Consider the following 27,830-nt stretch of genomic DNA (forward strand, 5'->3'; position numbering starts at 1 on the left):
ATTACAAAATATTTCTTAAGCTGTCATATAACTCTGAACTATTACATGAAAGTAGGCAAATTTTGTATGAGTTAGACATTCTAATAGAGTTTAATACATGTACATCTGTCAACACATATATGTATTATGCAAATATTTAAAACATATATTATATATCTTATTTTATGCATATGTGTATAAATATGTATGTGTATGTATATACATCTATTGTGTGTAGATGCATGTATAAATGCATTTATGAATATATATCTAGTTTTAGGATGCTAGATTTTGTAATTATATATAGATATATATTTCATATAGACATGTTTATAAATGTTTATATTATATATTTATATTATATATTATATTATATAATTATATAATTATAATTATAATATATAATTATATATTATATATAAATGTTTATATAATATATTATATATATTATATAATATTATATATTATATAGGTGATAGAGCACTAGACCTGCAGTGAGGAAGACTTGAGTTTAAATCTGGCTCTAAACACTTACCAGCTGTATGACCCTTGGCAAGTCATTTAACCTCTCTTTATGTCATCTATAAAATAAGGATTATAAGGGGCAGCTAGGTGGTACAGAGGATAGAGTACCTGTCCTGGAGTCAGGAGGACACAAGTTCAAATCCAGTCTCAGACACTTATTGCTAGCTGTGTGACCCTGGGCAAGTCACTTAATCCTGATTGCCTCCCCCCAAAATGGGTGCTATTATAGCACCTACATCCCAAGGTTGTTGTGAGGATCAAACGAGATAATATTTGTAGAGAACTTAGTGCGATGCCTGGCACATAGTGAATACTATATAAATGCTAGCTGTAACTATTTTTATTTATCTATTATTATTATCAATGTGAAATCATAGAATCTTAAGTTTAGAACAGAGAGGGGCTTTAAGGACCATTTAATGCATCTCCTTCATTTTATAGATGGGGGAAACTGAAGCCCAGAAAAGTTAAGCAAATTGTAAGAAGTTAAGTGGTAGTAAAGGGTAAGGGAAGGGAATAAGTATTTCTTAAGCACCTAGGCACTGTGATAAGCACTTTACAAATATTATCTCATTGAGAGTAAGTGAGATGAGAGTTGATTTAAAAAGAAAAAGAGGCACCTGTCCTCAGAGCTAAGAATATCTGAGTTCAAGTCTTGTCTCTACCATCTACTGGCTGTGTGACTCTCAGCACTCTACAAAATGCTCTCTGGCTAGAAGTTTCAGAGAAAGTGTTATGGATCTTCAATGGTAAAGGAAGTTCATTGCTGCAAACTCCCTACCGCAATAGAATCACAGATTCAGTCACTATTCCAGTGACCATCTCCAACATTCCTCTGTGTGTGTGTGTATGTGACTTAATTTAATTAATGTAGGGAACTACAGTGAAGAAATTCCTTCTTCCAATGTGGATCAGCACCTGTCCTGTAAGTTATAGTCTCAGAGATTCTCATGGGGCATTGAGCGGTTATGTGAATTGCCCAGGGTCACAAAACCAGTATATGTCATTCCTGACAAATGTAATATATTTAATAATATATTGTAATAACATTCCTGACAAATATGACTCGTGTACTATACAATACTATCTATATAGTATGTGTACATATGTATATATATATGTGCATGTATTTCCACTATAGATATTACAAATATGCATATATTACAAATATATACATATACACATACACACATATAATAAATGATATATGTATGTATAATGTGTGTGTTTGTATGTGTATATTCCCCATGACGTACATTCTTCACAAAGTCCTACTTCGGTGCCATTGATGGTCATGGCTTTTTTCCAAAGGTTATGCCAGGGGAGTGTTAACAGTGGCCAATTCTTGTTTGTTAAAAAGGCTTTGAGTCTACTTTCTCAAGATCCAAAAAGTCGAGTAGAGAGAGATTCATTAACAGCAGACAGTTCACTTAGTGACGATGTTGGGGTCATAGAAATCCATGAAACAGAGTCATAATTATAGGTTTGGGAGAATGAGACTGAAGGAGAGTTTATCAACTATCAAGGGATGAATTCAGGGAGGTTATCAATATCCCTAGGTGTATGGCCTCAGGGTGAAATCTTCTCAGGACTTTAGGCATTTCATGCAAGACTAGTGCGGAGAGCTGATAAAATGACATTTCTCTCCTTCCCTTTCAGGCAGGAAGGGCAGTTGAAGAGGCTAGAAGAAAGACCTTAATGGAATGGCATTTTTTCCCATTCCCCAAAAGCAGAAGACTGAGATGCAAGGGAATGAAGTTATTTGTTATTACAATAATTATTCTTCATGTATTGTAATTACAGAGTAAAATCATTCCAAAATATTAAATTGATAAAACTGTCATCGGTTGAGTGGTTCAAAGCAAGCTGCCCTACATTACATCATGTTTTACTTCATTAAAAGATTGGAAATTTTAGTGAAATTGATAAGTGTTTCTAGTGATGAGGTATAGACTTTTCTGAAGTCAGAAACAACTCCTTTAGCTTTAAAATTTTAGCTAAAGCAGCCTAACTGTAATTCCAGTTTTTCCAAAGCTGATTTTTGTTGCTCTAATTTTTACTTAACTGCAAAATACAGCCATGGTATTTGTACATTTTTCTGCCTATAGAGTCCTCTGCCTAATCAAAAGGATAAATCACCTCTTATCCCAGATGCCACAGATAGCATGACATAAGCCACCTGCCTCTATCCTCATGATACTTTTTTATCCAGATTGCTATCAGACTCCTTGGTAATCCTCTTTTAGAAAAGTAAACAAACTTTAACATTCATTGACTTTTTGAGAAATCATTTCCCTTAAAAATCCTAGATATTCTTTCGGCTAGAAAAGGAAATATTATATGGGATATTCAACTTCATTAATTTGTTTAATGACCACTTAATTCTTATTATCGAGTAAGGCACAACAGGGAGATGTAGACTTGCTTTGCTTAGCACCATTGTGGAGAATGTCCAGTGTAGAGTCTAAGTGGGATTTCCTATAATTGGTGAGTGCCTTCAGAAACTCCTGTGTGCAAATGATATTGTGGCGATTGCAATAAGCCTTAGAGAACTATAGACCCTCCCAAATGAGATTCATAGAGTTCAGCATAATTATCCTCATAGAAAATGCAAGTAGATGAAGCATGCTTATTTAGACTATGGCGTCACTGGATGGACAACCCAGGGAGCTGTTTCATCAATGTATATATCTTGATAGGCACTGAAGATGAACAGTGAAAAGGACCTAGGATTAAAGGGAGGGAGTGGGCTGGACTGCCTGTGGGGGGTTATGCAGTGCTTTTAATGACTTCACACTTCTATCCAATATGAAGGCCCATTCTTTTAACATCAGTATTCTTTCAGTGATGGTATATGACTGTGAGTCATGGTATATCATACTCTTTGAGTCCCTGAAGTTTAGAGTTAACCAAAGGGTTTCCTTCTTGCACATACCAAGATCATTCAAGATTCTTCGGAAGATGAAACAACAGAAATAACTAATAAACCTAAAGCAAGAAAAAATACTGTATTCTTGTCAAAACTCTCATAGTGATGGAGATCTAGTAGATACTCCAAGTTAAGAAGAGATTTCCTGAATGGTAAGGTCCTCTTTATATTCCTGTTTGTGGATAGCATTGTTCTGAATGTATCCAGCCCCAAGATATAGCAGACCTTTTTTGGAAGAGATCTGTGATCATTCAAAGGAGTTTGGCCCATCTTTCCACACAGGAAAAATCAAATGGATGAAGAATGCCCATTTTCCATATTTCAATATACCTTTGAGTAGATATGTGATAGAGATTATCTAACAGTATGTATATTTGGGGCAGACAATAAATATGGACAATAAACTAGGCCAGAGTTGAAAAGGAAAGAGTGAGATGGATGCCTTTTGGAAAATCACAAATCCCAAGCTTCCCAAGCATGGAAGTCTCATTTTTCAATATAAACATTTTATTCTTGTTGCTGTATATAAAAGAGAACAGTAATTCTACTGCCTCTGAAGGACTAGAGATGGGCATCGCAAAGACGACAATGTAAAGGTACATTGTGGGAATGAGCAGGTTGCTACATACAACTAGTGTGGAACTCTGAAAAAAAACCAAGAGTAATGGATGTCATTAAGGAATTGTATGGTAACACAAGAAGATGAACTAGTTTCATGATTAGAATCGGGGATGGGAGATGGAGAATCCACTGGTAACCTCATAACATCAAGAGAAAAAGAGTAAGAATTCCATGACAATGGATAGATCCCCTGTGGTGAACTTTTGGGAGGAAATAGGGAGTCACAAAGGATGACAGGCATGGGTAAGTTGTGTTCTCCACTGTTGGAGGGAACATTGCAATGAATGAGCTCACAGATCTGTTTGCATGTCTGAGTTTTAGAAGTTTCACATTGACAGTTACCACCTATATATCTGAATTTTAGCATTAAGTTTCACACTGAGAATTTGTAAGGGGGAAAATATGAATATTTGCTCTAATCATTCATTCAACTGCCAAAATAATTTTCCTTAAGCACAGATCTGACCATGTTACTCCCCTACTCAATCAACATCAGTGGCTCGCTATTGCCTCCAGACCAAATATAAGTTCCTCTGTTTAGCTTTTGTAAAAGCCTTTTCCAACCTGACCCCCACCTATCTTTCCAGCCTCATTGTTCATCACCTTTATTCCCAAGCATTATGGCCCAAATAAACTAGCCTTCTTTCTCTATTCATCATACATGACACTCCTCCCTTTCCTTTTGTAATTGCCATCTTCCACATTAGGAATGCGTTCTTTCCTTACCTATGCTTCAGAAAAGCTCTTCTTTCAGTACATAGCTCAAGTGCCAACTTTTACATGAATGTTTTTGGATCCCCTCAATTGTTAACACCCTCCATCCTTCATTACCTTGTGTTTTGCTACCTTGTGTTTTTTGATATTTGTTTTTTACATACTTCTACATACTTTAATGTGTGCTTGTTGTATGTCTCAATAAAAAGCAAACTCCTTGAGATTTAAAAATTTTCAAATTTTTATCTCAGATATCTAGTAGTGCCTGGCACATAGTAGACACTTGATGCTTGTTGATGTATTAACTCACCTACTTTAGGCAAATAACTGTCCTACATACTCAGGGAAATACAAAGAATAGATATTATATCTGCTTTCATGAATCATATAGTCTAGTAGATGGGTACACACAAACCCAGACAACTATAGTAAATGCAGAATAATACATTCCAAATTCAGTAAGGTTAGAGAAAGAAAGTTGCTACTCAATTAGGATAGCCATTTACTACATGACCCATGTGAAAGGTCTAAACCACACATTTTGCTTGCCCTTAAAGAAAACTAGAAGGCTTTAGTGTTTTCCACTGTGCCCAGTGGTGACCACTTCACCTATATCATCATGTTGATTATGGTGACAGCTCGGTGCAGGAGAAAGCAAACTGGATTTATAGTTATAGAACTCGGGTTCAAATCCTAACCTTCAAACTACCTCTGTGATGATGGGCAAGCCATTTTAACTCTCTGGTCTTTGGTTTCCTTGCCTTTAAAATGAAGATATTGACTCAATGACTTCTGAGGTACTTCCTCACTCTAAATTGCTGATTTTAAGATTAGCTTTTGCTATGAACATGGGCATCCATCATTTAATGAGGACTTGATCACTGGATGGCCAACCCCATTCTGTTGTTTTAGTGACTATAGAATAACTATGTGAAGTTAACTTATTCTAGTAATCTTGACAACCAGGTTGAATCAACCTTTTAACCTCCAAGCTATTGCTTTGCAACGTACGTGATCATGAAGGGTCAATCTGTTCAGCACAGACACAGCTCTAACTCACTACATAAAATCATAACATCAATAAAGATTTAATGCATTTCCAAAAAAGGATTTTGAATCAATGATCTGTACTTAGAGGGTGTCAAATGGAAAATTCTCAAATTCTGCCATGTATGTGTACGTGTGTGTGTGTCTGTCTGTCTGTCTGTCTGTAGGTAGCTCCATGCAGTGGATCTGAGTTGAATAGTATCTGTTTTAAAAAGACACTAAGAGATTATTCCTAGGACACCCTATTCTAGAGTCTAATTGATGCTTAGAGTTTTTTTTTTCCTTTCTGGGCAAACCCCACTGCCCCAACATTTTAAAAAATTGTGATATCTTAATGTCTTGATATGATCATCAGGTTAGCCATGTTTCTTACGAAAGTCAATTAAACTTAACAAACTTTTGAAATTGTTGAAACGTTAAATCTCAGCTCTGCTACTTGCTGCCTCTATGACTTGGGATGAGTCACTTTCATCTGTAAAATGAGAGTCGGACTTGTGAGGTTCTTTCTTCCTCTACATCTACAAGCATGTTCTATGTTCAAGGACCTTTGTCAGGTCGTGGGAGTCATCGAGCCAAGTGCATCAAAACAGTTGCCACACATATTCTGGCCATATTTACAATTATTATTATTCAACAACCATAGTTGGCACTTAATCAATGATTGCTGAACTGAATTTGTTGAATCTATTATCAAGAAACTTTGCTCTTCTTTTATTCATTAGCCCAAAGAATTTATTATCACTGAATTTAATTTGCTGAAAAATAAAGTCCATGGATGAGGTAAATCCTACACACACACACAAACATACACACACACGCACATACACATGCACACACATGTGCACATACACGTATGTGTGTGTGTGTGTCTATATATATATATATATATATATATATATAAAGAGAGAGAGAGTTTATCTAGATTTTTAGGAAAGGTTTTGGTTTTGGATAAAGGAATAGATGGAATGTTCATCAACTTTGCAAACGACACGATACTGGAAGGGATAGCTTGTAAACTGGATGACGATCATGACCCAGAAAGACCTTTACAGGCTAAAGCATTGGGCACAATCTAATAAAATAAAATTTAATAAGTGTAAATTTTTACCCTTGGTATAAGACATCAACTTCATAAGTAAAATGTGAGGGAGGAATGGCTAGACACCAGTTGTTCTGAAAAAAAAGTCAGAGGATTTAGTAGACCAAAAGCTCACATGTATCTGCAGTGTGATGTGGCAGCCAAAACAGCTAATGCTTTCTTGGGCAGCATTGAGAGGCAGAGCTTCTAGAAATAGAAAAGTGATCATCTCACTGGACTGTGCTCTCATCAGACCTCACCTGGAGTGATGTGTTCAGTTCTGGCTGCCATGGTTTAAGAAAGGTATGTATGAGCTAGAGAGTAACTCAAGAAAAGCAATCAGGAGAATAAAGGGCTTAGAGTCAATGACATATTGGGATTGGTTAAAGGAACTGGGCATATTTAGCCTGGAGAAAAGAAGACTCTGTAGGGGTATTATAGCTCCCTTAAAGTATTTAAAGGGCTATCATGTGGAGAAGAGATTAGAATATTATATTTAGTGCCAGAGGGCAGGAGCAGAGGCCCTAGGTGGAAGTTGCTAAGAGGCAAATTTATGCTTAATGTCAGGAAAAACTTGCTAACAATAAGAGCTGTCAGGGCAGCTATGTGTGCAGTGGACAGAGTAATGGCCCTAGAGTCAGCAGGACCTGAGTTCAAAACCGACCTTGGACAGTTACTAGCTGTGTCACCCTGGACAAGTCATTTAACCCCATATGCCTAAAAAATAAAATAGAACAATCCCAAAATGGAATGGGCAGCCTTGAGTGCTAATGTGTTCTTCTTTCTTGGAGGTCTTCAGGAAGAGGCTAGACAACCAAGTTGGCTTTTTCTTGGTGGACAATATGGATATTGTGTATGGGTTAGACTAGATGGCTGCTGAGTTCCCTTCTAACTCTTAAATTCTGTGATTCTGTGAAAATTTAGCTTGAACTTAAGTATAGTCAAATTCACGAACTTGTGAAAAATAAGAACCAATGAGAATACATCCAACCACAATTTCATTTAGCATTTATTGTACATTTCAAAATTAAAGTGGTAGTCTCAAAATAATTTTCACCTAGTTTATCCTAGGGACATTTTTATTCATTTTGAAATATAACATAGGTCTTAATTTCCAGAATGCATTCATTGTGTGTTACAGCGAGTTGTTCACAGTTTCTCAACAATACTTCATTTCTTAAAATTCTTCCTGACATCTTCAGTGGATGGCCTTCCACCAGAGTCCTCCAGAGCTGAAGAGTTTTCAAGAGAACTCCAAATGAAGCCCTGGTGTTTAAAGAGTCATTTTCTCTTATTTAATTTCTTAAGCCTTCTTGCCATTGAAGAAAATCTGATCAGAAGCACAGTTGCAAAATAAACTTGTGTTTAGGAAGACTTTTCATAACAGCATCAACACTGTAAGAAAAGCTCTACTCAGTCTGAGGAGCTAATTGAACAAAAAAGCAGAGAAAATCTTATCCCTCTGGAGGTCTCTTTTCAGTTGGTGCTTACCTTTACAATTGTTCAATCATTTTGGTGGTATGCAATAACCACAACAACCACAGATCTCTGACAACTGAAATTGTACTCACGCTGTGTCATTTGTCACTTCCTGCTTTTATTCCATGGTTGAAATTATCCAGTAGCTCTCTTGGCCCATTGTTGCATTCTGATTGGAGGCCTCAAAGATCCGGAATAGAAAAGCTACAGCAATAAAGACAATTCACATCTATATAGTGCTGTAAGGGAGAAAAGGAAAAAGTATTTATAAGCACCTACTGCGTGACTGGCAATGTGCTATATTGCTTCATTTTATCCTCATGACAACTCTGGGATGTAGTTGCTATTAATAATCCATTTCATAGTTGAGGAAACTGAGACAGACAGGAGTTAGGTGTGTTTGAGGCTAGATTTGGGATCTGGTCTTCCTGACTTCAGATGAAGCACTCTCTCCACTGTGCCACCTAACTTTAAAATTTATGAAACACTTAGAATCACAGATTTGGAGATATAAGGGACCTTAGAATCTATCTAGACCAACCACCTAATTTTACAGATGTACTGAGGATCAGAGAAGTTAGGGGACCCGCCTAAAGTCATAGGTAATAAGTAGCAAAGGTGAGATTTGAACTCAGGCCCTGTTATTCCAAATCTATTGTCACTTTCACTGTACCTGCTTGCCATTATCTCATTTGTTCGATGTTCCTTTGTTCAGAGAAATTATTTGACTGTTGGGCAACATTTTCTTGCAAAATATCTACATAGTGATTCTGGAGCCACAGTTTAGGAGACTTTGGCCCACACACCCTCCATTTAACTTATTATATTAATATTTTGCCATGTGTTTGGCCTCAGCTAACTTTTTCATTGAACTTACTTTCTAACTAACATGCTAAAAAAAGGTGTAGGGATAATTAAATAATCAACAAACTCATTTACCGTCAATCAATAGTGGCCACATTTATGCAGTTGCCCCATGTAAGTGGGTAGGGTTGGCGTTCTGTGACGTATTCTATTTTGACTAAATTTTTAACTTCCTGATCAATTATTTCACTCTTCTGATAGCTTGTTCCCAATTGACTCTGCTATTCAATTTCCTCTATTGGATTCTGGAGTGCCCCAAGGCTTAGCCCATTTCATATTGGCAAGCAAACACAGTGTTTCCAGGGTTACATTTAATTAAAACACAGCAGTGTTGGAGAAAAATATTTCACTTCTAAGGTCTGAAGCCACCATCATGAGCATAATTACTTTGAAAAAAAATCACACTGTGGCAAGATATGAAAAAGTATACTACAGAGCAGACATCAGATTCACCATCTAAATGCCTATGTAACAAAACTATCAAGAAACCAGCAGCAATATTTGTCCCCTCCCTCGCTGTCTAAGGAAGACTAATATAGCTCAGTTACAAGTCATCAGTGGTATGCTGTTGTTGTTTGTCCTTCATTCGCTAAGAGGAGGAGATGCTATCACATGCAAGTGAATTGGATTTAAGTGAGGGAGGGCTGTTCAAAGTCATCAGCCTTATTTTCTCCTCCAGAGCCATCTGGGCCCAATGGCAAGATATCAATCAGGATGATCAGAGACAGCCCTGGATGCAGTGGGAGACCCTGGTCTTTAACAGGTCTCAGTTTGACTGAGGCAACACCCACTCACTGATTAAAATTAGGTAAGAAATGAGGCAGACAATGACCTCTTTACCTAGTCAAAAAAAAAAAGAAAGAAAAGAAAAATCAGTCTAAGGGGGAAGACCCTCTGGGTTTCTGACCAAAATAGAAACAATGGCTATTTATATTCACTGTGAGCCAATCAGGGCCCAACATCTACCAAGGGTTGGTCAGATTCCAATTTAGATCTCACTCCAATTGTAGAGCTCTTGTCACCACATTGAATCCCTATAGGCAGGGTGCTGTGCTAGGGGCTTGGGAGAACAAAGTTAAAGGTTATCTAGCCCCTAATGTAGATAGAGACTCTGTAGAAAGAGGAACCGCCCCACCAGAGACCCAACTGGAACTGGCCAGTTGAGCTACACAGCTCTTTCTTTTCTTTTCAAAGTCAGTTACCACACTGATGGCAAATTATTTAATTTGAAAAGGCTACAAGCCAAGACTAAAGTGGAAGGACAGTTGGTATGTGACTTTTTTACTTGAAGATAATTGTATACTCAGTTCAGTCTCTGTTGCTTATGCTAATTTTGGCCTAATGATTAATACCAAGAAAACAGAGGTTCTCCACCAGCCGTCCACCAACCACACCATCCGTATGTAGAGGCATTTGTTACAACAAACGGAGAAATTTTTAATGTTGTGGATAAGTTCACTTATCTAGGCAGTATACTTTCCAGAGATATATGTACACATAGATGATGAGCTACACATACACACATTTCCAGAACCAGCTCATGTGTGACAGGCTCTGAAAGAAAGTGTAGGAGAAAAGAGGTATTAGACTTCCTACCAAACTGAAGGTCTACAGAGCCATTGTGCTGACCTCATTGTTGTATGCCTGTGAAACATGGACAGCCTACCAGCACCATGCTAGGAAACTGAATCACTTCAATTTGAAATGTCTTAGGAAGATTCTGAAGATAGTCTGGCAAGATAAGCTACTGGACAGAAATTCTTTCTCGAGCTAAACTGCCAAGCATTCAAACTCCACTACAGAGAGTGCAACTCTGTTGTTCAAGTGCCAGATATATATTTACCTAAAAGACTGTTTTACAGAAAACTCATGCAAGGCAATCACTCACATAGAGGTCAGAAGAAGTAATACAAAGACACTCTCAAGGTCTCTCTGAAGAATTTTGTAATCAATTGCATGACATGGGAGACACTGGCACAAGACCACTCAGTATGGCATGCCCACATCAGAGAAGATGCTGTGCTCTATGAGTGAAGCAGAATTGCAGTAGCTCAAAAGAGATGTGAGATGTGCTAATTTAGAGGCAACTCCACTCAAAATATTCAGATGGACTCTGTGCCTGACCTGTGGCAGAGCCTTCTGAGTTCCTTTTGGTCTGATCCGCCACCGTCCAACACACTATACCTTGACCCCAACATCCTGATATCATTTTGGTCCTCTTTGAGAATACAACCAAAATGTACTCCATTCTCAGCTCTGTCTCTTAGCATTCCGCACTTCCTTCAAGGTTTAGCTCAAGTTGCAACCACTATACAAGCAAGACCTAGTCTGCTTCTCCCCAGTTGCTAGGTTCCTCCTCTCCCCCAAATTTTTCATATTTCTTTATATATGTGTATGTATGTACACACATATATATACATACATATACAAAAATTTACTTATCTGTGTATTGTGAGACTTCCTCTCACTCCTCACTCATGGTAGTATGTAATCGTTTCAAGGTGGAGAACGGTTTTAGTTTTGGCTTTGCATCTCTAAAATCCGACACAGCACCTGAGACAAATAAATGAAGGGAGGAATAAATGAATGAAACAACTACTGAGAGACACTAAATCTAGCTGTGTTGGCACAGTTTCCCCAGTCTTGAAGCAGTGGTGGCAAAGATATCCCCTAAATGAAGAAATTTTGAATAAATCCATTTTGACATATTTTGACTTGAGCAGAAATTTTCAAGCCAGATGACAATTTAGTTTATCTTTAAAGGCAAAGCTGTAGAATGATTAGAAACTATTGCATTTGTAACTTTCAAACTGGTTGGCTGAAGTCCACCTACAGGTCAAGACAATCAGCAGAGACACCCCAGTGGGGACACCTGATAAATGAAACATGGCAATTAGTATGAAGAAATAGTCAAGAGTGTGTAACTTCAGTTTGAACTTCAGCCAATAGGCTCACAATAAACTAAATAAGAGATCACGATTATCTCAATAAGGATGATTATGAGCGTTTAGCTAGTGCTTCTAGGTTTGCAACATATGCTTTACATACATTATGTCATTTGGTCCTCAGAGCAACCTTGAGAGGTAGGTCTCATCATTATCCTCGTTTAAGGATGAAACAACAGAGGCTAAGTGTGGTTAAATGACTTACCCAGAGTCATACAGCTAGTCAGTATCAAAGGCAGGATTTGAATTCCTGCCTTCTAGTCCAGCACTTTCTGTACAGTGCCACTCTTTTTATCTCAGTTTACATCATTATTTCAAGAATTTCTGATTTCATCAGTGTACAAACTCCCTGTCTACATAAGCATACTTAAAACCTAAGCGTACCTTATAACGCATTAATATTCATATGTAAGGAAATTATAAGCTAGGTTATGACCTTAAGAAATTATGCAGAGCTACTTTGAATCTAGGTTTTTTAGTTGGTTTAAAAAATCAACATCTATTGGTTGAGAGTTGAATTCCAGCTTCTATGTGAATATTAAAATAGTCATCATGAAGTACTTAGAACTACACAAAATTGTTGTGCAACTGTACCTTAACTGTGTGAACAAAAGAGGAGCTTCTGAACAAAACGTTCATAGCTTCCCCAAAACTGCTGCCTTTCAAATGCAGTGAGTGGTAGAAGAGATGATAGATTATGAGAAAATCAGGAATTGTGGAATGATGACAAAATGAGAGAACCACAAAATACATTTTTATTCAAATTGAAAAATATTTTTAATGTTCATAGCAAAATTATTTTCTTATAATGATACTATAATGAATTTTAATATATCTATTTTTTGCTTTCCTCCTTTACTTTTCCCCCCTTCTTTTTCCCCTCCCTATTACTTTTAGAGACGTGATCAATAACAGAAACGATCATCATTCAAAACAATATTGAAAATCATGGGTTTTCCTCTCATGGAACAGAAGCAAATGTTCTTCTAGGAAAGAATGCCATAGATTGATCTGATCGGAAGGAACTTTAGTGGTCACCTAGTTAGAGAAACACAGAATCTCAGAGTAAGAAGGTACCTTATAGGGCAACTTATTCTGGGACAGGAATCCACTTAAAATTCCCAACACACTGGTCATTTAGCCTCTGCTTTCAAATCTCCAGTGAGGAGGAATTCACTACTTCTCAAGGCAGAACATTTCACTTTGGGATAGTGCTCATAACTGGGAAGTTTTTCCTTATATCCAAACCAAATCTTTCTAGACTCTTATCTCTAGTTTTTGAACATTCTAACATGACCTCCAGTCTCTTCACCATTCATGTCCACTACCCTCCTCTAAATGCTTTGTACCTGTGTCAAAAAATATGATACCTACAACTGAACACAGGGCCAGATCCAGCAATCTTCCCCAAACATAGCAATAGGTTAAAATCACTCTAAGTTGTAGCAGTGGCCCAGGTGAATTGTATTAGATATGGGTGTGTCATATTTCCCCTCCCCTGAGTTTACTTGTATTCTCTCTGAGGAAAATGGAAGGATGATGCTAATCTTCAGAATTAAAAATAATCATCCTCCCTAATAATTTTGTTGTTGTTCATTCAATTGTGTCCAACTCTTTGAGACCCCATGGACCATAGAGCACCAGGCCCCTCTATCCTCCACTATCTCCCAAAGTCTATCCAAGTTCATATTCGTTGTTCCCATGACATCATCTAGCCATATCATCATCTGCCATCCCCTTTTCCTTCTGCCTTCAATCTTTCCCAGTCTTTTCTAATGAACCCTGTCTCGTCCTGATACAGGCAAAGTATTTAAGCTTCAGCTTCAGTATTTGACCCTTCAGTTAATAGCCAGAATTAATTTCTTCATGTATTGCTTGATTTGATCTCCTTGCTGTCCAAATAATTACCAATAGTCATTCATCTAATAAGTAGAAGTAGATTTTGTGCAGATGTTTTCTTGTGTTTTATTTTCAACCTTTTTTCTCATGGTAACCAGAAGTCCCCCCCGCCCAGTTCTTTGAAGTAGTTATACTGTTAGAAATGAGATAAGTTATCTAGACACTAGATGGCACTAAAGTTTGGGGAAAAAAGGAGTTAAAAGCTTGGACCTATTTCAAATATTTTTCCAAATAGCCGGGACATTGTGTCATAGGCAAGTTAGCAAACAGAAAATATTACTGATACGTATTTTAAATTTAACATTTTATGGTGGAGTTTCTACTATTAGCTCTTTCAACAGGAACAATAAATGTGAGTCGAATAATCTATTAGTTTAGAAGATACTTTGGGAAAAAAGTGGTTTCATAGGGTGAGTATACATTCCACCTATACAGGTTTCATGCCTTCTATGATTTCTTGCCGAGAGCAATTCTTTTCCATGTTTTCCCATAATCCTCCATAAAGATCTATTCAATGTAATAGAGGCCTTCTTTCTGTTTCTTCAATATCCTGACAGTAAACATGTACCATTAAGGTTGTCCCATCTGTTGTCTCATATTTTTGTTACATTAATAGAACAACTCCTTTTCTAGTCATACTCAAAATATATTTCACAAAACTTATTGCATGTAATACAACTTATTGCATCAGCTAAAAAAGGTAAGGACTTCTCCTCACCCTGAACAAAGAATTATAAAGACTCAAAGTTGGAAGACACCAGAGAGTTATTTCCTGTAATCCATATATAAGCAGGAATGTCCTCTATGGCATTTCCTACAAGGGGTCACCCAGTCTCTAATGACTTCTAGTGATGGAGAACTCTACCTAACAAAGCTAAACATTTCACAATTGGACAACTTTATTTTTTGTTATGGAATTCAATTGTTAGGATTGGGGTTGATTGAGTCAATCAATCAAGTGCCCTGACCTACCTAGCCCTGAGACTATTATCAATTGAATTAGTCAGAGGTGTGAAGTAGATGGAACGAGGCCATGACCATCTCCAGTTGTACCAATCATACACTTTAGACTAAATGCAAAAAAAAAAGTTTTGATTAATTGTCATGTCCTTGAAAGCCATGGGATAAATGGAGTGAATGGCACAAGAAACATGTTCAAATTCTTTGGTGAAACTTGGTTATGCTCTGTAGGTCACATCTCATGGCAAGCCAATGTGGAATCCCAGGGTCTAAGCACCCAGAAACTTAGGATGGAAGCCTTTCAGCCAAGAGCCCAAGAAGAAATTGCTTGAAAGAAGAGAAGAGGCAGAACATCCACCTCCTCATACCACTCACCTTTAGATAGAGGAGAGACCTTATGACCTTTGAAGAATCTTGAGTATTTGGGGATATTGCAGCAGTATCCTATCATCATCTTTCAAACAGCTGACTATAATGTCTGTGTTGGGAGGAGAAAACTAGGTGAAAATGATGGGGAGAAGTAGATTTAAGGCTCTACAAGAGGCCTAGTAGAAAAGTCATATTATACCTATGACGAGCATCTCGAAGAGCCCAACAAAAGGATTTCTGAGATCTGTGAATTACCTGTATTTACTATACATGGTCTAAGCTTGATTTCACTTTCCCTTGGGCTCTGTATCTATTAGTGGGAGAATGAGTCACAGATATTAGTAAATATCTGCCTTTTGAAGCTAATTAAATTTAGCTAATTGGTATAACCTGATAATCACACCAGTGTGAGCTCATGAGCATTAGGAAGGCACCTCCAACCCCTTCAGAGACTCTTGGTAATATAGTAGTGTGCTTCTGGGAATAGATTTGTAAATGAGTGTTAGGCTATCACCCTAGAGCATGTGCTACATTGCACGAACAGGAAATTGTTCTCAGCACTTCCACCCATCCCTCCTAATTCTGACCTCTAGGGTTAAGCAAAACAAATTTAATTTCTCTTATGTGACAGACCTCCACATGCTTAAAGGCAGCAACCATCTTCCCCTCTCTCCAAGTCTTCTCTTCTGGATAAACATACCTGGTGACTCAGTCTACTTTAATCCAGGGGTTCCCAACATTTTTTGTTTCTCAAACCCTTTTAACAAGAACAAAACAGTGCCATGAACCCCAAGAATAATTTAATATACTACTCATACCATTCTTTTAGATGTATTCCCTAAGTGCTTACAATAACTACATTGATAACTTCTGCTCTAAAATGACTCCAAATCACTGCAAAAACAAACGTATAATGATTCAAGCATCTGCTCTGTTGTCACAAAAAATATATTTGTAACATAATCGGGCAATTATGTGTTTCTTCAGGCACTACAAAAAATTTTAGTGAGCTCCTTGTACCATCACCAAGAATTCCCAAAGAACTCGGAAGCCACTAAATGGGAAGCATTGTTTTAATTGATCCCCAGGTGGGATGCTCTGTAGTTGCCCCACCACACTGATAATCGTCCTCTAACTTCACTGTAGCTTTTCAATATCTTTCCCAAAATACCAGATATCTGAACTCAATATTCTGCATGTAGTCTAACCAGAGCAGAGTTAGTATGATGGTCACTTCCTGTATTCCACAGAGCGTATTTCTAGATTTGCTACAGTCTTTTTTAGTTGCTATGTTATATTGTTGATTAATATTGAGCTTCCTGTTCACACACACACACACTCTCTCTCTCTCTCACACACACACACACACCCCAGATTTTTTTTACACAAACTCTTATTTAGCTGTTTTTCTCCACCCTTTACTAACATTGATGGTTTTCCATTTAAACTCAAATTTAAGATGATATTTTCCCCTATTAAGTGTCACCCTATTTGATGTGGTACATTGCAGTAAATTGCCATGATCCTTTTGAATCCTGAGTCTGTACTTTAGTATGTCATCCATTGCCCCAGCTTTGTGTCAGCTACAGATTTTATGAACATACTATCTATAATTTCATTCATGCCATTGATAAAAATGTCATGAATGAAATGGATTAAAATGTTGAAGAGAGTAGAGTCAAGGATGGACTCTTTCAGCACTTGTACTAGAGAGCTCCCTTTTAAGTTAACATCAATCCAATCCAAACCACTTATTGATCCTGGTCATCTAACCAGTCCGAAATCCACCCAAGTGTACTATTATATAGTCCAAATCTCTCTACTTTATCCATAAGGATATCATGAGAGATTTTGATAAATGCCATTCTGAAATCCAAGTAGTTATAAATCTATCAGCCAGTTTAGCAACCCTGTCCAAAAAGGAAATGTAGTTAATCTGACAAAACTTGTTCTTGACCCAATAATAACTCAAAGCAATCACCACTTCCCTTTCTAAAAGCTTTTAAACTAGCCCTTTAATAATGCATTACAGAATTTATTCTAGGAACAAAAGCCTCATTTATTGATCTAATCCTTGACAAATCTACCTTTTCTTTTTCTCTTTAAATAAAAAAAAATGTCATGACCACATTTGCCCATCTCCAGCATTACAGTACCTCTACTGTTCATAATTTTCCAGAGATCATTAACAGGGGTTCAGCGTCCAAAACTCTCATTCAATTTTTTGGGTGATTCGTCTGACTTACACTCATTGTGGGAAGTTAAGTGCTCTATTACCACCTGCCCAATTTCCTGCTAATAAATTTTATTCAGTACTTCCTAGAAGCAATGTGATGAAGCAGAAAAAAATGCTGAAACTCTTTGTGGTAACAAAAAGTGGAAAACAAAGCAGGTTCTCCTTGATTAGGGAATGCCTTAGGGGAAAATGTGTCGTATGAACATAATGTAACATTTTAGTTGTCATTGCTGTTGTAGTTCAGCTGTTTTTCAGTTGTAGCTGACTCTTCATGACTCCATTTGGGGTGTTCTTGGCAGAGATGCTGGAGTGGTTTATCATTTCCTTCTCCAGATCTTTTTTACAGATGAGGAAACTAAGACAAACAGGGTTAAATGACTTGCCTAAAGTTACACAGCTAGTAAGTGTCTGAGGTCAGATGCAAATTCGGGAGGATGTGTCTTTCTGACTCTAGACCTGGTGTTGTGTCCACCGTGCCACCTAGCTACCCCATTGCACCATAAACAATAAAGAATGTTAGGAATCCAACAAAACAGGAAGATTTTGTCTGAACCGATTCAAAGTGAAGAAAGAAGAACCTGAAAATATTATATGGAAACTAAAATAATGTGAATAAAAATAATAAAAGATAGCTGAACTCAACAGTGACCAGTCTTGGTCTTAGAGAACACATGAAAAATTCATATCTCTCAATTAAGTAGATAGGAGATTATGGGGGTAGTATACTGTTAGATATTTTATTCAACTTTCACTCTTTGTTACAAGGTACGATTCAAGGGATTTGGGGGAGATGTATATTGGCAAATGTTAAATGCTGAAAATCTATGCTGTTAAATGTTTTATTTTTTAAGTATCAATAAAACATTTTAAAAAGAAAAAAGCATACTGTACTTAGAATCCAGAGATCTAAGTCCAATGACCACTTCAGATATTTTTATTATTATAATATATACAAAGGAGACATCTTGGTAGCAGTTTGGTCTATAAAACAAAATGCTTTCTCACAGTCAATGAAAAATAAGCCCAATGGTATTTTGTAATCACTGAATGTTTCAGCTAATTGTGTGACTCTAAACAAGTGGTTTGTTCTAGAGTATTATTTGTGAAAGCCTGCATGTTCCAATTACATATTTTCCTCAGTGATATTCTTGCTATGTGTATCTGTTATTCTGATAATTTGTAGGATGAGAAAGATCTATGGGTTAGTACCTATTTGTTACATTTTGGGTAGTATTAATAACCATGATGACTCTTATTTAATAAACAACTTTGGTGCTTTTAACGTATTCAACTTTCTTGGCTTATGTCTTTTTTGGGAGGGGGTGAGGGGAGAGAAATATTTTATGATAGTCAAAAATACATATGTATGTATATGTGCATGATAAATGAAATGTTAGGGTCATCTTTATTTTTTTAATTAATTTAAAAATTGGAAGACAGATTTCTTATGCGAGGTGACACAATGGATAGGACATTGACTCTAGAGACAGGTGAGATCTGTGTTCAAATCCAGCCTCAAATACTTACCAGCTGTGTGACCCTGAGAAAATCAATCTCAGTCTGCCTCAGTTTCCTTATCTGTAAAACAGTAATAGTAATAGCTCCTACCTCCCAGAATTGTTGTGAGGAGACAATGAGATAATTTTTGTAAAGCATTTTGCAAACTTTAAAGCACTATACAAATCTTAGCTAGTCTTCTTGTTAAGTACTCATGCAAAACTCTGGTCTGGAAAATCTTACTCAAATTTTCAATAAACTCATCAGAAATATTTTCAAGTTTTTTCTTCTTTTTTTTTCAATCACACATATATGTATCTTTAATGTTTACAAATTGAACAAAGCAGGGAGGCATAGTACCCAAAGGTAATCCTCATTTAGAGTACAAGTTAGTAAGCAGGAAAAAAAACTATATATATATATATATATATATGTGCAGAATGAAATAAGATTCTGAGAAGTATTGCATAACAAAACTGCAAAGTTGAATAGAAATGAAGCTTAGATAACTCAATGCACCCTTTGTAAACTCCCAAAAGCATATGTAACTGAAACTGGAAGGACAAAAAAGATTCACAAAATGGAAGAAAATGTGCTGGTGTCTCTATAGTCATCTACTCTCATAAGTAATGATAGTGGAACCAACACATTTGGACCCTCAGCACCTCAGTAACTGATGTAGCCTTTTGGTAACTGATGGAAGGAATGAGGAAGTAATGATGGTACCTAAGAAGGAACAGAACATGATCAAACACATAAAGAAATAATCTGTGCTATGGTTTACATGATTTTCAGGGAACTCTTAAAGCATATTACAATGCAAAGAGAACTAGATTCAGAACCAGAGAACCTGGGTTTTAATCCCAGCCCTGCATCTTACTACCTCTATAGCCTTGGGCAAATCATTTCATCTCTTTAGACCTCAATTTTCTCATCTGTAAAATAAGGTAATTGAACTAAATGACCTGCAAGGTCTCCAATCCTATGATTCCAAATGTCAAGGACTCCATTTTCAGGATATGTCTAAAAGCATGGGTGTGCTGGAGCCAGCCCTTATTGGCTCTCGAGAGCTCATGAAATCAACAAAAAAAACATCAATCTGTGCTTTATTTTGTTGTTGTTGTCATTGATTTCTAGACTTAAGAAACTGATGAAGAAAATATTAACAATGCAGATTAAGCTTAAAAGTGTGCTTTCTCCCACCCCAGAGAGCTGCTTATTAAACATTCACCAGTATGACCTTGACTAAAAGGTAAAAATTCTAAAAGAATCAAGTGGATCAAGGACCACATTTTTACAATAAAAAGATAACAAAGATATCAGTCACTAATGACTCATATACCTAATTTTTCATGTATACCTATTAAGCCATTATGATAATGGCTGATGATTTTTTGGATTAAGCAAAGGTAGTAAATCCTATTCCAGCCATTTATTTTAACTTTGAATGTATCTTTTTGTTCTGTTTTTCTCATATACAGCAAGCAATTGGATTTTACTTTCTAATTCACTTTGCCACTCTATTTTTTTATGAATGAGGTCAAAATAGCCATTCACTTCATCATTATGATTGATAGATTTTGTTCTCTTTCCATCAAATACTATTACAATATTTCTTTTTTTTTAAAATGAGCAAAAACGTAAAGAGAAGAGAAGAAAAAAAAGGAAGAGAGGCAGGGAGAGAAAGGGATGGGAAAGAAAAAGTGAAAGGCAAGGAAAGAGCAAATCAATAATACTATCTGTAATTTGCATTGAATATTCTGTCTCCTCCTTCTATCCTCATCCTAGACCTAAGGCACTGAGCTTTATATCCCACCCCCATTTTGTAGTTTGTTGTGATTATTTTGCTTGAGGCAATCCCCTTCCCAACCCTACCTCCTAACTTAGATACATAGCCTCCATCTCCTTATCTTTACCCTAGGCTAGTCTCCAGTTTGTTTTACTTTATAGCTATTCTTACATTCTTTTTCTTTCTACCCTTGGCAATGCCCCCATAAGAATTAGTTCATGAGATTTGATACTTCCCCAGTCCTTCTATCTATATATCTGATTGGCATTGACCTATTGCAGCATGTATTTTTTTTCCAATTTTTCTATCTTTTGACTCTGTTCTAACATTTATTTTTGAATTCATTGAATTATGTCTCTTCTGTTCTTTCTTCCACTGCTTTTCTTAAGTGTTCAAGCTTCCGTCCCAAGCCAGGCATTCTTCTTTTAAATTTTTCATTTATTTCTTTGTTTACGCCTTACCTCTTCTTTCAGACATTTTATTCTCCCACTTGAGTTTCCTGCAAACATTCCATTCTCTTTTCTTGATTTCTAGTTGTAATTATTGCAGAATTCTCTTCTTTTTGAGGTTTATCCTGGTATTCTCCTCCCTCATAGCATTTCCCCATCGTATTGTGAGCTTTTCTTTGAAAGACACTAGCCTAACTTCACAGTAGAAAAACAACAGAGATAAAAAGGCACACTAACCAAAATTATATCAGGAGTTGAACAGGCAGCCCATTAAGGAAGTCCATCAGAATCTTAGATACTACAAATGGAAAATGAGCTAAATGCAAAGCTCAGTAAGAGGACAGTCATGAGATGTACTTAGGTGCATAAATTTAGAGCTAGAAGGAATCTTAGAAGTAATATATCCTTCAACATTCTTGTTTTACAGATGAAGGAACTGAAGTCCAGAGAGGTAAAAATTACTTGGTCCAAGGCTACATGGATAGTAAAAAGGAGATCTAAGACATGAACTGAGGTCCTCTGTTAATCTATCTCACAAAGTTAACAAATAACCACAGTAAAAAGCCTACGTGCTGTTGGGGTACACCAGGAACATTAAAAGAATCAGTGGAAAGCTTTAGGCACATTAAGTTGATCCTCTGTGGAAGGATGGATAATGTATGGAAAGACATGGACAAGAGTTGGATAAGATGAAAAAGTATAGTAGGACTTATGATCTGCCCTTGGGAAGGGAGTACTCACACCAGTGAGATACCAAATCTATCAAAATATCAAAATGTCTATATAATGGCAAAAAAGATCTTCCAATTTAATCAGTTAGGTGAAAATACTAATCATTAGACATTGCAAACAAAGTAATTGTATAACTATCTGAAGGTATTTTTTTCTTTAATATATTCTTCTTGTGATTTGGAGACACAACTTCCTTCCTTTTATTCTCCTATGACCAAAGATGTTGTCTTTTTGAGATATATTTTCTAATTTTACATAACTAATATTCTAGTTATATAATCAGCCAATTCAGTTTAACTAGCAGTTTAATTTTTGACATAAATTGACCTACTATCTGATTATCAATTCAATTTTTTTGTTTTAGCATTAACATAGCTTCAATTACTTTTAATAATTCAGTTTTTGTTATTACTTAGTTATAAATTCCTTAAGACCGATAAACATGCTGATTTTTCATGAAATACTTTTAAGGGAAGTTTTCCTCTAAGAGATCTCAAACACACACACACACACACACACACACACGCACAGAAATTCAATCTAATTTTTTTTTTCATCTAAATCAGACCTTTGGGAAGAAAGCCAAAAAACTTAGCAAAAATTGTTATTGCCTTTAAATTTTAAATTATCAGGGAACATTAGTGTATTAGCATATAATCTATAAACAACAATAGAAAACTGGAAAAAATTTGCAAATATTCAAATTGGCTATTTGGTTTCACACAGACCTCCCCTTCTCTTCTTACTGAATTCATCAGTATCGTTGTTGTTTTTGTTTTGATTTGTTTTACAAAATTCAAATAAATTGATTTTGTGTGACTTTGTCCCTAAATGCCCCCAGGAGTTGAGTTAATTTCTGAACCAAACCCTTCTCACAGAGAATAATGTGAACAGTGATTATTGAGCATTTGATATCCTTTATTTTATTGAGCATTTGATATCCTTTAGAAATAGTATAATTACTGATAATATCTCTTTTAGCTCTAAGTGATGAGAATGTTATGAGTCATGGTTGTCAGATTAAATATTTTGTTAGCCTCTCAAACATAGATTGCCATCCTTATATTTCATCTAGTGAGCCAAATAAGGCAACCAAGGAACAGTTAATTCCACCTTGCTATCATGGGTCATTGCTGTCATTAGAAGAATTTTTCATCAGTTCCCAAGTGCTAAGGAGCTGAACTCTAAGTTTAGTTAAGTATTGTGCAAGGTAATTTTTGAATTGATGCTGTCCATATGAGGGGACTTACCTCCCTCCAATATACTAGAACCTCACACAAAATTAGCATTTTTCTTTACTGAAGTCATCCAAATGGCTAATTATCTTTGGCATCACTTAGCTATAACATAGTCTCAAGTATTTTATTTAGCAAGATTCCCTAAATCAATAAAAAAGATATTTTGTAAAAGGAAGTATAATTCTTAATCCATACCATTACATTCCTATAAGGACTAATACAGTACATGTGACAAATTGAATAGGCCTAGTATCAATTGAGGAATGACCAAAAATTATGGTTCATAATTGTAATGGAAACTATACTACAGAAAAATATCAAATAGTGAGGATTCAGAGAAGTATGAGAGGACATATAAACCGTTACAAAGTGAAATAAGAACAACCAGGATAGCAATGTTTACGATGAATACAACATCAACATGAACAAAAAAGTGAAACGATGGTTATTTGATTCAACATTTACTCCCTTTTTCAAAACCTTCACTGGCTTCCTATTGACTTTCAAATAAAGTCCAAAATTTCATCAGCCTAGCATTTAAGTTCCTCTACAATATGGCTTAAGGTGCCTTTGCAGCCTTATCTCTCACTATTATCCAACACACACTATATACCAGCCGAGCTCAATTTTCCATCCTGCCTCAAAAACATATTGTGCTTTCTTTCTTCCTCACCTTTGCTCATGTTGTTCCTTGTGCTTTCAATCTCCTCCTCACTCAGAATCAGTGAATCACAGAATTTCAGAGTTGGAAGGAATCTTGGTTGTCATCTAATCCAACCTATACCTGAAAAAAGCATGCCCACTTCATCTCTAACAAGTGGTCATTCATCCATTATGTGAAGACTTCCAGAAGGAAGAACCTACTACATGCATAACAACCCACCAGATACTTAAATCCAGCTGTCATATCTCCCCAAGTTTTCTCTTTTATAGACTAAGTATCTCCTTTTCCTTCACCTGATCCACATGGCATGGACCCATGGCTTTTCACCATGATGGCTGTTCTCCTCTGGATGTTCTTCAGCTAATCGATGTCCTTCATTTTTAACAATCCTTCAAGACCTTGCCTAAATGTCACCTCTTCCATAATGCTTTCCCTTAAATTCAAAGCTCACCAGAAATATCAAATTTGTTTTAGTCAATGGGACCCTTTGACTGGTTTCCTTGTGGATTCAGTATACAACTTGATCCCACAATATGTTATACCAACATATCATATTCATTCTCCTTTCTCTTCTGATTTTCTGAACTTCAGAGCCATGCCTCAGCCATACTACAGTCTCACCCTGAAAGCTCCCTCAGTAACTGGGGCTTCCTAATTCTAGAACATTTAGCCATCCATGCAGCCTTCTAAACCCAGAATATACCTCTGCCAGTTCAGCCCCTTTCTCTCATTTGTGAGTTCCTCTTGGGGCCTCCATTTTATGGAGGGGCCTATGCTGGCCAGCCTTTATTCTTTTCCTCACTCTGCTCCTGACTTTCTGAATTTCCAAACCAGGCTTGCTGAGTATCTTCATTCCCTCACCCTTGTCAACTGTTTTTCAGCACCCTTTTTATACATTTTTTCCCCTTTTGAATGTAAGCTTCTTGAGGCGAGGAACTCTCATTGTTTGTTGGTATTTGTATCCCCAGCGCTTAGCATGGTGTCTGGTACATAATAAGTGCTTAATTAAATACTTGTTTCATGCTTTCTTTCCCTTCCAAGAATGGGAGGTTTCTCAGAAAACAATGAGCATGTATGCAGCTCACATTAGCCTGAATGAACGCAGTCATCAGATGTCACTTCCTATGGTGCTACCTGCGCACCTAGACCTTAAGCAATGCATCAACACAGTGACACATACTCTTTGACTGAACCTGGCCTGATTTTTCCCCCCAAATAGTATGAGTCTAAGGAGAAAATAAGAACAGCATACGCCCCGCCAAAACAGTACAGCCATATTGTTTCACTACCACAAAGGTGCTACTCAGTTCCTTAATAATGTCAGGGCAGCTGACTCCAGTGGGCTTTGGAGTCAAGAGGATTGAGTTCAAATCTGGCCTCAGATACTTACTAGCTGTGTGACATTGGACAAGTCATTTAACCAATTATCTCAAAAAAATAGTAACATATTTAAGGTTGAAAGTCCTTTTCTCATAACAGCTCTGTGAAGTAGGCATCACAAATCTTATTACTCTCATATTACATATGGAGGCTAAAAGAATTAAAGCCTATTGCCCAAAGTCACATCACTAGTAAATAGCAGAGGTAGGATTTGAATCCACATCTCTTGTTATTCTAAGCCCATTGTTCTTCTCACCATGCCCTTTTGTTGTTCCTTTCTCACTCTCCATTCCTTTGCATCTACAGCAGCGTAAGGGTTCATCCAAAGATCAGTGCCATCACTGTTGATGTTTTAGTAGCCAGTTAAATCTGCATTGGTATGAGCGTTATCTTCTCCAATGCAGTGGCAACATCTACCCCATTCCTTCCTATAAGGTTCAGTTGCAATGCCTCCATTGCAGTGCTAACACATGTTATCTAAGAAAGTCCCAAGATTTCAGTGTTTAAATACATGGTGCAGTTCTGCAACACGAGAAGCGATGTCCTAGGACACAATATCTTCCCTTAGGTTTCTTGATGCAATTTGTATCCATTTCATCTCATTTGGTCATACTGAAATTAATGACTCTGACTAATCGGCATCATCACCTTTCAGCCTTCTCTCTAAAATATAGAATTCTACTAACTTTTCTTCATATGACCTAGTTATCACACTATAAATCATTTCAATTGCTCTATCAGAACTCTATTCAGTTTCTGTACTTTTAAAAATGTCAACATCAGTGCCAAGAATAGGAGGTAGAGAACGTTCTAGTTTTTGCATGTTTTGCTCCTATCAACCCATGCCAAAATCATTTTATCTTTTTAAGGAGTATCTATACTGTTTACTGAAATTCAATACCGATTGATTACAATTCTATTCTTTTTCTTATATTTACATAGAATTTTCCCATTGTGTATCCACCTTCTTACTATATTACATTTGTGCCCATGAACACAAATTCTGGCCAGATCACTTTTCTAATTTATTAAGGTCACTCTAGAAGGTGTGAGTAACCCTGTCCCATGTTACACCATGAGCAAACTTGATGAATTCTCAATCCCTTCATCTGGGTCATAGGTCTGGAGTAATATTAGTCCTTTAACTGATCTCTATAGAACAGCTCTTGATAAGTGATACTCCAACCAATTATGTCCCCAACTAACAGTAGTTTGGTCTAGAGCCAATCTTCTTAGCTTGTTGACAAGAATATTAAGAGAGGTAGAATCTAAATCCTTATGTCATCTCCAGACAACTGCTGCCAACACATTAAGGTGACACACAGGGTATCGCCAGGGACAGATGCAAGAGCTAACTTAAGTGAGCAATTGGCATAGAGGACGTTAGGCCCAGAAAAGTTGGTTCAAGTCTACTTCCAGTCCATTTAAGTCAAAGAACAACCCAAGAAGAATGACAAGTTTAACAGACCATGGAAGACACTAAAAAGGGTATCCTGGGAAGGAGTTCAGTACATAAGGAAAAAAGAGTTTGGGTCATCTAGAGACCATTCAGGATCACCAGTCAAAATAAATTAGAATCAAACCAAGAAACAACATATAATGAGTGGGGTAAAAAGCTGAATTAAAGAAAAGTCAGAGGCAGGGACAACCATAGAAAAGGTTAGAGTACCAATGTGACAGTGTCAAGGTCATCAGGAACTGAGGAGGAGGTTAGAAAATTGCTTTCACCAAGGCTAAGGTGATTTTGCTTCATTTTATAGTGTCTGTTGTCTATGGACAGCTGGGATTCATAGAGACCTTTGCCTAGGATCAATGTGAGGCCTGACATAAAGTCTCACAAATTATATCTATTTTATGCTTTTGACCTAAGAAGCTAATACTCTATCATTGAAGGGAATAACATTTGTTTTGCATCATTTGCTGTTCAGATAACCATATTGATTGTTATCCAGCACTCTGGACTCATTTAGATGCTGGTTAATTATCATTTGACTTTTTTTTCTATACCTCCCTGGCTATGAAAATTAAGAAAACAAATGTCTGTTGTTAGTAAAGATAATTTACTATCCTTTTTAAAACGTTAACTCCATTTTTCTCCATTGTGTGATCTTTAGAAATCACTCCGGTGCTCAGATTCTAAACTCTTTGAAGGTAAACATTCCCTTTCTTCTCCTAATTTGTATCCCAAGTGTTTATAATACTATTTTAATCCTACTTTCAATAATCAATGGACAATTCATTGATTTTATGAATGTTCTACAAATCTGCAAACTGGTCTACTCTTTCTTCAAAACAGAAATTTCTCTAGTTTCATGTCATTTTTGTCTCTCGTTCTTAAAACGTCCATTCATTTTTGTGGCAGCGCTCTCAAACCAGTGCTCTCTCATTTCTCAAGTGAATTTACTCAAGTTCATTCATCAGAGCTTAAAAAAATTA

Source organism: Trichosurus vulpecula, chromosome 7, assembly GCF_011100635.1.
Source record: "Trichosurus vulpecula isolate mTriVul1 chromosome 7, mTriVul1.pri, whole genome shotgun sequence".
NCBI classification, from domain to species: Eukaryota; Metazoa; Chordata; class Mammalia; order Diprotodontia; family Phalangeridae; genus Trichosurus; species Trichosurus vulpecula.